Raw genomic sequence first — 12,595 nt, 5'->3', positions numbered from 1 at the left:
TGTTACGATACAAAGGAGTAAAGAATGCACAGTGTGCTGTGTGCCGGGAATATTTTAATTGAGCAGTGTGTAGATGTGACGCAAACTCGGTGTGCTAAAGATGCCCTGGTCTGGACTTTGTGTCATCTGTTTGCTGGACTTGTGTTTGCAACCTGTCCTCTTAGAAGGAGGTGTGTGGAAGAGTGTGAGCACCGAGCCTCACTAGGCACAGCCTGGAAAGGTCTGGGTACTGGGCAGGGGCTGCCTGGTGGTCACAGGAAGGCCTGCAGATTGAGAGGACTCTCGGGTGCTCAGTGAGTCTGCTGACAAGCCCTGCAGGGAACAGTTACCAATCCCATGTGCCTGCATCCCACAGACAGCAAAGCAGACGAGTCCCAGACCTGCCTGGCGTCACCCAGTTCTGCACAGAGCGAGCTCTGCCCCAGTGGGTCTCTATGCAGAGCCCAGCTGATGCCCTCAGTGTGACTTTGCTCTGCAGAATCCCTCGAGACAGCTGCAAAGTGTAAGTCACCTGGTGTACCCAGAGGCTGCACGGTCAAGCCTCAGTGGGTCCTGTGATTAGAGATTGGATGGGGCGCGTTTCACTCCAGGAAGAGCACAGAGTTCCCCACCCCCAGTCTGGGAGTCCGTGGCTGTTTGCTACAAAGAGCTGCTGAACCAATCCATGGCTGCCCAGGGCTGGGGGCTGCAGGGGTCCCTGAAGATCCTCTGTCAGGACATCGTTGCAGGATGGGCAAACTGCAGTGCAGGACATTCATGTTTGGAGACTTTTCTATTGATAAAATCATCCATGAAATAATCCCAAGTTTAAAAATTTTTGAAAATATGTTCTTTTGCCACCTAAACTTGCTATTTTAAAATTTATAGATGTACAGACATCTGCATAAAAATCAAGATGATGGGACAGAAACCCTAAGGGCCTTCATTCATCCTCTTCTGCCCTTCGCTGGTTACCCCTGGCCTCGGCCGCCTTGTCCCAGGACGTGGACTCCTCATCATTATTTCCCTCTCCACTCACCTTTCCTCACACATTGACTTCTAATATGCATTCATTTCTTTATCATCATTGGCAATTATGCATCTTGATAACATTGAAACAGTACAATTTTATTAGTGACTCCTGGATACTAGCAGTGCTCTTGTAGGCCCTGTGACCCTGAAGGGAGTTTCCTTTTATATTCCTAGGAAAGCTTTAAAAAGGAGCCACACTTTAATGTGAGGTACTGGGTGGATGGTTTGAGTCCCGGGCTCTGTCCCTCCTCCTCCTCCTGATGCAGGCACCTCAACTCTGCATGGATTCAAAAGGTATTCATTTTCCATGCAGGAAGTAGATGGTTGAGTTAGTGAGGGGCAGCTCCCTGCCTTCCTCCTGCCCCTTTCTGTCTCTCTGCCTCTGCCTCTGCCTCTCTCTCTCTCTCTCTCTCTCTCTCTCTCTCTCTCTGTCACACACACACACACACACACTCATTTTCAATCTCTTTTCTACCAGGAAAAAAGCCAGAGATAGCGATGAGGGGATGTGGATGTAGGATTTGGGGAGATGTGTGCCCTCGGCCTCTCCAGGCCCACACTTCCCCAGCACGCAGTCAGTCTTGCCCATCTTCCCCCGGATTCGCCCTGCCCCACCTCCACCCTCCACCCTCACTCCGTCCCCAGGTCCCTGTCCTGCATTAGCCTGACCCCCGCCCCCATCCCAAGATGAGACAGAAACCCACCAAGGGGGCTCTGCCCTGCCAGGTGAGACATACACTTGCCACACACACTGTCAGACAGGCGGGGCCCTTTTGCTGTTTCCTCTACTGGAGACATCTCTGGACCTCTTCTGAGGGTACAGGAACTTCTCCACACTCTGCTGTCACTCTCCTGAGGACCTCCAGTCCCAGGGAGAGGCCCTTCACCTCCAAGCAAGCAAAGCTGTGTGTGCATCTCTCCAGCTCCCTCCCTGCCTTCAGATGCAGTGGTCTGGTGCCTTTCCTGCTCTGCACAAGTCTGATTGCCTCGGTTTCCCCCACTATGGGCTGAGCTGGGACCCCCCCGCTCTTTCATTGTGTTTTGGTTTCCAAGTCTTTGCTGCTTCCAAAGGGAGAAAAGCACAAGCAACACTGCCCAGAGGGAAGCAGTGCAGCCTCACCGACCAGCTGCAGAACACTGATCATGCCTCTGCCCTGCACGTTGATGCACCCAGGCAGCTCAGAACCCCAGACCCCCAACCCTACCTGCATGCTACACCTGCATGCATGCAGTCATACCTCTGGCTTCCTCTGGAAAAGAGAGAGATCCAAAGTGAATGTGTGTGAGCGAGACACACACATACACAGACAGAGGGACAGACAGACAACGATGAAGGTAGACAGCTGAGCCATACTAACTCAACTATCCTTCTTGCTCCAGGGAAAGTGGGCAATTTTTTAATCCATAGTGACTTACAATATCGGCTAGTTCGAGATCATTGTACTCACGAAGGTAAATTCTTTAAAAAACAACATTCAGAGGAATGGATTTCTGGTGTTGAGCTGTGAGGTTGTCCTGGGAACTGGTTTAACAACCCAGAAACCTCCTCAAGCTCCTCAAAGAGGGTCCTGCAGGCAGGGTCCCTGCTCTTGGAACAGGGTCCTTAGGTACAAACAGACTGAGGACTGGGCACAAGGGGAATCTGGCCCTAGACATTGATGCTCAGAGTCTTTGGGAGCTGGTGGCAGGTGCAGAAATATCCAGGCGGGACTCCTGAGATCCAATCCCAGAACTGTGATCCTGAGCAAGTCACCTTCCTGAAAAATCAATTTCTCTCTGAAAATGGGGCTGCTCATATCCCCCTTGCCTATCCTTGGGATTGTTTTGAGGATCAGTTGAAGGCATTAGCGTGAGAATGCTGCGACTTGAAAGGTCTTTATCACACAGGATGTAGTTATCTGGAAGACAGTTCTGTGGGAGCAGCCTCATTTCTCCAGGGCAGCCCTTTCAACAGCTTTGCAAGAGAAGTGGCTGTGAGCTCCACCCGGCCCTTGGCAGGGCTCCCAAAGACAAAGCCACAGATTCCGCGGAAAGCAAATGTTGTACATGTGCACATCCTGTTGTTAGGGGTTTTTGCCTGAAATGTGAAGCCTTCATGTAAGTTGAATTAATAACATTTAGGTCCCAGGCTGCAATCGTAGCCCTCGACAGGCAGTACTTTATCTATGTGCTAAAAGTGGCCTTCAGCTGTGGCTCCTGTTTTCTACACAAGGATTCTGTGCAAATTTTGTGGAGTTCAGCGAGCAATCAGTAAGACAACCCAGGAAGTTGCTGTGTACCAGAAACTTGGGAGGGTGTGCACACACCCACACACCCAAGCGCGCAAGGTGTTTCCCTGCATGTCCACACACACCTAGCGCTCCCCACTTCCCACAGTCCTGGGCTCTGTCCTTATCTTTCCTCATTCAGGTTGTTGGTTTCCTTTTGAAAAATAGCTTGCATTTTTCCAATTGATCAGTAAATATCCACAAGTACATGATGTCCACCGAGTGCTATGCTAGGACCCTAAAGAATTCACGGTATAGTACAGGTACGTATGGTTAAAGAACCCATAGTCTATTATTATTAATTGATTCTTTTAACGAAGATGTAAAGGTGGACAGATACGGTTGTGTCTTCAAGAATTTCACTGTCAGCCAGGTGTGGTTGGCACACCTATCATCCCAGGTCTCTGGGAGGCTGAGCAAGAGGATCCCAAGTTAGAACCCAACCTGGACAACTTAGCAAGACCCTGTCTCAAAGAACTGTTTTAAGAAAAGGGCAGGGAGGAGGCCCTAGGTTCAATCTCCAGTACCACAAAAGAAAAGAAAGAAAGGAAGGGAAAAAATGAAGTAGAAGGAAAGGGAAGGGAAGAGAAATGAAAAGAGAGAAGAGAAAAGGAGAGGGAAAGGGAGGGGGAGAAAAGACAGACTCACAGTCTTTGATACAATGGCAGCCGCGGAGCAGGGAAGACCGTGGGCAGCTGGCTAGCTCTATAGATGCAATAGAAGCACTCTCGGGGCACATGACCTGTGGCCTTACGAAGGACTGGCTGGACGATGACTGCATTCATAATTTAGGGGCCACCAGCCCCGGCCAAGGGCTGGAGTCATCTGGAAAGCCTCTGCCTGGAAAAAAATGGTGGCTGTATGCTGTGAACCAGGTGAGGAGGCCCCGCCTGTGTCTGAGGGACACAGAATGTTATGTGTTTTAACCCAGGGCAGCAGTGAGACAGGAGAATTGAGAGGCATCCCATCACCATGCTTCAAAGGTCTTGGGAGCCAGGCTAAGGAGCAAGTTTTTCATCCCATCCCTGCCTGTTTCCCGTCCTTCCTCCACTCCCTGAACTCAATTTCCTCAAGGGAGAAGTGGGCTTGGATCTTCTGCCTACTTTACACATTCGTGTGTGAAACTATGTTTACCTTTCCATTGTGATGGGAGCGTAAGGGGCTGTAATGATGATTATGACTGTTATTAATGTGACGATTTATGACAACAGAAGCAGTGTTTTTAGAGCCTTTTTCTCACAGTATGGAAAGAAGAGAAACAGGGTTAGGAAGGCAGGCGGGGAAGGTGACGTGGATGCAGCTGAGTGCCTTTGGGATTTGGGTGGAGGGGGTTCAAGGAAAGAAAGGAAGGCTCGCCAAGGTCTCTGAATCCTCGGACTGGGAGCTAACTGGGAGGTTATCACTGAGAAGCTGTGGTTGCAGTGCAGTGCGGTTGGTTCTCCAACAGGACCAGTGGAGGCCACAGCAAGCCATTGACCCACTTCCAAGCTGTGGTGTGGGGCGAGTGTGCAGGTTCATTCCTGGAAATCTAGACTCATGCATCCCGGGCTCCCCAGCCAAGCATTGCCTGTGAGATGTGAACTGCAGACATCAAAATATTGCTCTTTGGCTAATGCTAATCTTCACACTTTCCACTGCATGCCCACTCTCAGGGCTGTGTCTCTGTTAACAAATTCTCACTCTCCAGAGTGGGTCACAGGCTCCAGCCAGCCCTGGTGTGACCGAGCAGCTGTGTGCCAGGGCGTGTGTGATCCCCCACAGCCTCAGCACGCAAGAACAAAGGACGCAGGATCTTGACATAGCGCCCATCCTACTTTGTCTTAATTGCTTCATTTTTAATTGCCTTGATATCATTTTGCTTAATCTGGAAGATTTTTTTTAATGAGCTACAATGATCTAATTGGCCCTAAATGTGATTTCCTTTTTGCAGTGTTTCTCAGCGTGTAAACATCGAGCAGATCCCAGCACCATCTTCAACTATGTGGTGCACTGGTGGGGGTTTGGTTGCCTTATGATTATCATCTGACTTTGGCATCATAAACCTTTAACCTCAATTTACTAATTATTCTTCACAATAATTGGGACATATCTTTGGAACGTGACAATAGATATATGAAATTATCATCATTTTATTTCAGTTTATTTTGTTACATGAATATTACATGAATTTGCTTTGGCCATAAAAGATTAAACAATTAGAAAAATGGAAGGGAAACAGTAGAAGTCTTTCTTAGTCCTCAGAATCCTGCTCTTTTTCCAAAGATAATCTGTTGGCCATTAGGTCTGTCTCCATCCTAAATGTTGTTTAATGTATTTGCCTTTCTGTCCACATAAACAGAAGCTGTCTTACTAGGTTCTTCCTCCCAACATTCAAAATGGTCCCAACCATGGGCGAACACAAGACACAGCAAGAGGTATTTGAGCATTAAAACATGAAAAGATGAGAATTTTAACATTTCCCTCCATTCTTCTGATTTCCTGTTATTTCTTCCTATAGCTTCTCCATTTATTACTTCTCTCGGCTGCTTCCTCTTCCTTGTCTATATTATCATCTTTACTTTCTGAAGGTGATTGTTGTTTCTTTTCTGAAAACCTGGAAGTGGACATGTTTTCCATTTCATAGCCAACTAGAGGCTGAGCAATGCTCCCAGCAGCATGTCCTAAAAACAGAGTGCAGACCCTGACACAGAACACGGGACAGAGCAACTGTGCATCCATCTTAGCCCCATCCCAGGGGCTCTAAGAATCCAGCAATGAGGGAGAGGGTCAGCAGCTGAGAGGAGCAGAGATGTCCTGGGAAGTGCTGCTTGCTCCCTTTGACCACTGGGACCCCAGATTTGATCACTGAGGTGCACATGAAAACCCTTGAAGAGCTGGTGCTCGGCCCAAACAACACAGAGCTCAAGATCCTCCGGACTCACTTCCCGAGCCACCTCCACCCCGGGAACTGTGCCTCCTCTCCAGTGACTGGGGCATCACCTCTCTTTCTTGTGCATGTGACAGGCAGACTGGCAGGCAGTTGCCTGGTTCTGATTTGCTTCTTGCTACAAGCCTCGGGAAGAGGCTGTGTGTGTCAAAACATACCCTTCATCTCCTAATCAATTTCACACAGGACTTTTTGGGAAAATAAAAAAGCATTTCCCCTGGTAGTGGTAGTTAGTCCTGCAGACGTGATTAAGGTCACCAAATAAGCACAGACAACACATCATTTCAGCAAAATTCAGCTAAACGAAAGGTCTTTTTAGCAATAAGAAATCTGAGGAAGCCAGAATGGCAGGGCCAAATGCCACAACAGGAAGTCCCTGTCCCCTGAGCACCTTCTTTCTGCTCTGCAGCCTGGGGATGGGGGCGATCTATCGGGTTAATAGCACCTGTGTAAAAGAACCATGATCTAATTTCACAATCAACAATATCAAGCTTATACAGGAATTGCCTTTATATAATCTGATTGACAAAGCAAGGGCCAGTTTCAGAAAGTTAGAGGAGACTAGATTGCAGGAAATAGCAACTAAGCACAACTTCGTCTCCACAAGGCTTTGTACTGGAAATGAGCAGCAGTGAGGGGAGGAATCGGCACATGTGCCCTGGCCCCGTCTGTGTCCTGCTAGACCTCCAGCTCTCGATTCTAAGCATTAGAATGACTCATAGGAGTGTCAGGAGGCCTGTGGTTTTGGCATGTGAAAATTAAGTGTACAAAACAGCTGTAAATAAACAATTAGAATTGTGTATTTGTGTATGTGTATGCACATGTGTGTTTTTGAGTGTGTGTAAGAGTGTTGAGCATTGGTAGACAAGCAAAGGATATGAAACAAGCCTTCCAGTTTAAATAGCTGTGCAATGCTGTACAGAAAAATAGTCTTTTTTCTTTTTGGTACTGGAGATCGAACTCAGGTCATTGCACTTGTGGGGCAGGCAGCAGAACCACTAAGCTACATCCCCGGCCCCCAAATCATAATCTTTATTAAAACCTTAGTACATTTAAAAACATTACAAAATAACCCACGCTCGTGATCCTAGATTGACACACAGAACAAATATACTAGGTTCTATTCACATCTTCAACCTTGATTTTGCAGGGTGATTTAAAAATCCCCCTAGTTCCCTGTACACATTTCCAGATTATTCTGTTCTTTATGTGTCTGTTTCAGGACATTCTTATTAGGGGGAACAATAAAATCAGTTCCGCTCGTACAACAAGGGCTGCCTGTGTGTTTCTGGGAAATTGCGTGTTAGCCTGTCTCCAGCCCCACTTGCTAAGCACGTTGCACATTGTCTCTATTTCGGGGGACTCTGCAAGAAGAGAAGTCGAGGATGCGATCTTTTAGAGGATTTATGGCGATGCTGCTGCGTGTGGCTGCTGGTAAGCAGCTCAGAGAGCCCCTGAGGGTCTCTTCATTCCCAGACACACTTCACTGCTGCCCATTAACACCTCCGCTGCTATTGCCACAGACTGGATTTAATGAGCTTCTGAATGTGGAGGTTTGCATCAGAAACAAAAGCTTCAAGGACCGACCGACCAAGGCACCTAGCTCCCTCACTTCCTGATTTTCTAGTTCAGCTTTAAAACAATGAATTCTCTCTTTGACAGTATTCTTTGCTATAATCTGCGTATGTTCCTTTTGAATTAGAAGAGTCAATAACTTCGAATGTGGAGACAGTATCACAGGCAATTTTGATATAAAGCTGATAAATAAATTCTAAATTTCCACTCATGAAGACAATTTCTCTTGTTCTGTTACGATACAACTGAGCTGACGTTTGGAAGTGCCCTTGGCATCCTCAGGCTATATTTTGTTATGAATGAAATTACATTTTTCCCAAGAAATAGTTAAACATATTCCTCAGTTATTACATTGTTTCCTAATTGCATCAAAGTATGGAAGAAGGCAATAATTGTACAAATTGGCTGGTAATTGGTCAATCTAAATATTAAGTGCACTTAGTTTTACCTTCAAACCCAGGCATGTATTTAAAACTGTTAAAGAGCTTAGATTTCAAAGTAAATTAACTAAATGTTTAAAGGCAGTTTCTTCTTATCCATTAGAAGCTTTCAAATCAAGGATCCCAGAGCGAAGTGATTCGCACATCTTTTTAATGTGTGGTTACCTATCTTTAAGCATAAGCCTTTGTTAGAGTAGGAGGGCAAAGGAGAGAAGGCACCTGGTCTCCTCTTCAGTTAGTGACCATGTCCTTGTTGTTCTGCCCTTCAGAAGATGCACTTGAAGGAGAATTGGTGAGCTCCATCCAGAGGCATCATCAGACCCCGTGGAGGAAGGCAGAGCACTGTCCCCGGGAGCACCCAGCGGGCACCTCCGGAGAGCTCAGGTACACCTAGCCCAGCACCCTGCCCTGGGGACTGGGGACCAGAGTCAGTTCCATATTGCTTTTTTATTTGCTGATCAGGGTAACTGCTCTTCAGTGTTTTGTGGATTCTAGGAGGCAGTAAAAGGCAGCCTTACATCCCCCCCCCCCACAGGCAGCGCATGCTAAAGAGAACCATTTGCAGTTAAATTAGATGATGCATATATTGTTCTCCATACTAAAGGGATATAGGGCAGGGAAGACCTATAGCGTGTCCCCATGGTCACTATGAGGAGTCCTGGGGTGGCCAATGGTGAGAAGATGAGAACAGTAACCCTCAAATGAAGTGTTGCTTTTCGGATCGGTGCAGACAGAAACCACACTCATAGAAGAAGCAGCTGGTTATGCATGCTCACAAATTCTGGTTGGGAGGAAGGGGGGTGGTGAAGGCTGGCACATGACAGGCGATCGCTGCCTGGCAGCACATGTTTTCAGGGCTGGAGGACGACGTGATTGTGATCAGGCCCAAATCTTGCCAAGTTCAGCTTCTAAATTCGTGTGTGAAAGTGAGTCAGAGGTCTGGTGTTACCCTCCCGGTGCCCACATTCAGGAGTACATTTTACACATGATCCCTCACTGGAGGAAAAGAAAACAGAATTCCTAAGGCAAGGTAATTTCTCAGAGTGCTCTGTAAGGAAAACTGTGCCCTGCATCTTAAGGTTCACTGTGCAATCATAATTTGTCTGTCTGCCGACTACCCCATTTGCCTGTCTGATAATAGAGCAGCGTCCTGCTCCCCGGAAATCAAGGCCCAGCATCGTCTCCCATCTGCTGCAGCTCTGGGGGTGCTGCCGTCTTTAAGAGCTTTATGAACTGCTGTAATAGGTCACAGTTGTTCTCATTATTTTCTCGTCTACACCCTACTCATTTCCCCTGAAGAAACCCACTGCTCTCATTGGTTGGGTTTGGGGAAAGCATTATGTTTAATTGTACATTTCTCTGCAGTTAAAAAAAAAAAAAACAGGAAAACAAAAGAACCTGCTCCATTGAGTATTAACCCTTGCTTAGCTTTCAAATCAGTTTGTTTCTATATTTTAGGTGTTTTGTACATATAGGCAATCTTGTTCTGTCTGACCTTGTTGAGTTTTAGGAATGAAAATGCTTAGTGAAATATTTTATGTGAGTCTAATTTTTAAATGTAACTTTACTGAATTGGCCCTTCTAAGGCCAAATGATCATATTAAAATGAGGAGTCTCAATGTAATTTAATATAAAGCATTCAGATACAAACCTTGCCACAAATTAAACAAAGCAACAAAAAAGAAATGTAAGCTAGTTTTGGACAAAGTTGGCATTGAACCTGCTTCCTTGTGGAGACATCTGATACAGTTTTGAGATACTTGTGTCCTTCTGCCTTAGACTTGTGACTTCCAGACACCTAGCCACTCCTGTGGCCTCACGTGACCATGCCCATCCTGGTTTAGGGTAAGGTGACGCCATAGTCTCTATGGTCCTGGAGGTCCAAACAGAAAATAATACCAGCAGGAAGTAGAGGCAGTGCTTGCATTTCACATAGACAATGTCACTGGATTCTCACTAGCACCACACTATGTCACTATCAGAGCTGCAGTGATGTGAGGGTCAACAGAAGACAGGGGACACTTCCTTTCATGCTGTGTCTGCCAGGAAGGCTCAGCCCCCTTCTCATTCTTCAAAGATTAGTGTTTGGCCCTTGGGGATTGATCAGTGTTTATTTTTGGTATGTGTGTCATAAATATATCAGTCTATGGGTGATGAAATTATAATCAAAATGCTAAGGTGAAATTAAAAGGCTAGCATTACAAAATGGCAATGTATAGTTATATTAATGAGAAGACAGTGCTATAGCATTAACTTCTAGAAATAAAGTAAATCTTCACATATCACCTATACAATGGCAATTTGTGAATCATCATATTGTGTAGATCAGGATGGGCGGGTTGGAAAGGACCAGTTCTACAGCTTTATTGTAAATGCCTCCTCCAAGTCAATGTGGTAGGGATATGATCCAGAGACCGTGGTGCTATGGAAGGTGATCGAGCCTTCAGGATGCTGGGCCTGGTGAGGCATCTCCAGGCCACTGGGAGTGTGCTCCCTCCTCTTCCTGTTCACATCCTGGCTGTGCGAGAGTGGGTGTTCTCTGCCATGTTCCACCGTATTGTGCTGCCTCACTACAGGCCAAATCGATCATGGACTAAATCCTCCTAAACTGAGCTGAAATAAACCTTTCCTCTTTAATTGCTTTGTAAGTCCCTTTATAATTACCTTATTACCTGGGGTATTTGTTATAGAGCTGGAAAGTGAATTAACACATCCAGATTCTGTCCACAGGGTCTCTGTACCAAAGACTCATGACAGCCATAATTATGCAAAATGAGCCAAGAGTATGAACAAATGCATAATACATTTCAATAAGGCTTTACTTACAAAATGGGCAGCAAGTGGATTTGGTTCATAGGCCCAAGTTTGCCAACCCATGGTAAAGATCTAAATTCAGAGTTCCTAAATAGCTACAAGAACTTTGTGAAGGAAGACTATGCTCCTTACTCTTTCAGATTTTAATACTGACATCCTGTGATGGTGAACCTTACTTGTATTGACTTGATTGCCTTTGTATCTGCCAGGGGAATTGATGGTGCACACTTCTGGGCGTGTCTTAGCCAGTCATGAATTTGTGACCTTAGGGTCTATGTCTGGTCCCTCCCATTCCTTTCTGGTGCTGTTCCCCTGCTCTGCTCCTTGGCTACCATGAACTAAGCAACTTTGTTCCCCAACACCATTACACCATGATATTACTGCCTTGGAGCCAGCTGACCATAGACTGAATCCCCTGAAACCATGAGCCATATTAAACTTTCCTCTTTACCATGTGGGTGTTAGGTATTGTATCCCAGTAATAGGAAACTGACTAATACACATATATACCTTAAGCCAGACATCCTCACTAGACTCTGGACTTACACCTATTTTCCCAAATACTCTGTAAGCACAAAACAAAAATATAAGAACATTGAGACTAAAATATCAGGCACAAAAGAAAATAATTTCAAATTGCAGTATATTACACATCAGAAGCTTGATCAAGAGGTTAACTTTGGAAAAGGCTAAAGATGCCAAGGATTATTTTTAAAGGCACTTTTATGAATGTTGCAAATGTTTTATTTTATTTAGGATGTGAGTTTGTAGCAGACCTCATTTAGTCAAACACAGTACATCAATTGATTTTTTCCACTGACATGGTCGGCCAGGACTAGTGGGGCTCTGCCTGATCAGACGGTTTCAGTGTGAATCAGAGGGTGAGGTGCTTCGAGAAGCCCCACAGGTGTGGTCCTAGAGCATCATCCTGGCAGCTCAGGGAAGGACAGTCATCTGGCCCCACACTAATTTAATATCAAGCCAAAATGTGGACACAAGGTAGAAGCAGGGAACAGGGAACAGATTCCAATTCTACCAGACCATTGTGTGTCTTGGGAGAAGTTACTTGTCTCTTAGAATCTGAGCCTCAGTATCCCCTCCAGCTAATGGCGATAAGAACTTCATTTTAATAAGACTACCACAAGGATTAAGAGAGATAAAGTACATAAAGCCCTAAGTTTAGTCCTTGAAAAACAGAGTTGGGTTAGAATTTCAAGCCACTCAGCTGTGTTTGAAACAGGGAGTGGATGGAGGTGCCCATTCCCACTCAGATTGAAGCTGCCATGGTAAATTGGCAGCATATAGAATGCATGGTGTTCAGGCCAGCCAAGGGCTAAGAGCAGAGAACTTTGGTGCGTCTTATTTCCACAACTTCTCAGAAGAAGGAACTCTTGGCAATGAGAATTGGCAGTCAGAGGATACCCCAGCATCTACCTCTGTGGCCTGGGAAAGACGCTCAGCCATGCATGTTCCATCCCAGCTGCTAACCCTCCCAACCCTCTGCATGCCCCTGCATCCTGTCCCCAGCAGGCACCTGATGTGTGGCGGCTCAGTAGGAATGG

The 12,595-nt window shown here is 46.1% G+C and overlaps 1 protein-coding gene across 18 annotated transcripts in view; it reads left to right on the top strand.

Annotated features, from left to right (window-relative positions):
* Myt1l (myelin transcription factor 1 like) overlaps positions 1 to 12,595 on the top strand; it is a 385,446-nt gene that overhangs the window by 118,126 nt on the left and 254,725 nt on the right. For 16 of the 18 annotated variants that reach the window (XR_015446741.1, XM_021247219.2, XM_021247217.2 and 13 more), the window contains exon 3: positions 8,489 to 8,603. The exons of the other annotated variants lie outside the window; for them this stretch is intronic. The gene's annotated coding sequence lies outside the window, so the exon portion shown is untranslated. The remainder of the gene's footprint in view (positions 1 to 8,488; positions 8,604 to 12,595) is intronic. 18 annotated transcript variants of the gene reach the window in all.

This window comes from Heterocephalus glaber, unplaced genomic scaffold (assembly GCF_053883595.1).
Source record: "Heterocephalus glaber isolate CG9 unplaced genomic scaffold, H.glaber_assembly_v1.0 deba00001724, whole genome shotgun sequence".
In the NCBI taxonomy this organism is placed as follows: domain Eukaryota; kingdom Metazoa; phylum Chordata; class Mammalia; order Rodentia; family Bathyergidae; genus Heterocephalus; species Heterocephalus glaber.
The sequence above is the reverse complement of the archived record's forward strand: the minus strand, read 5'-3'. Positions and strand labels throughout refer to the sequence as shown.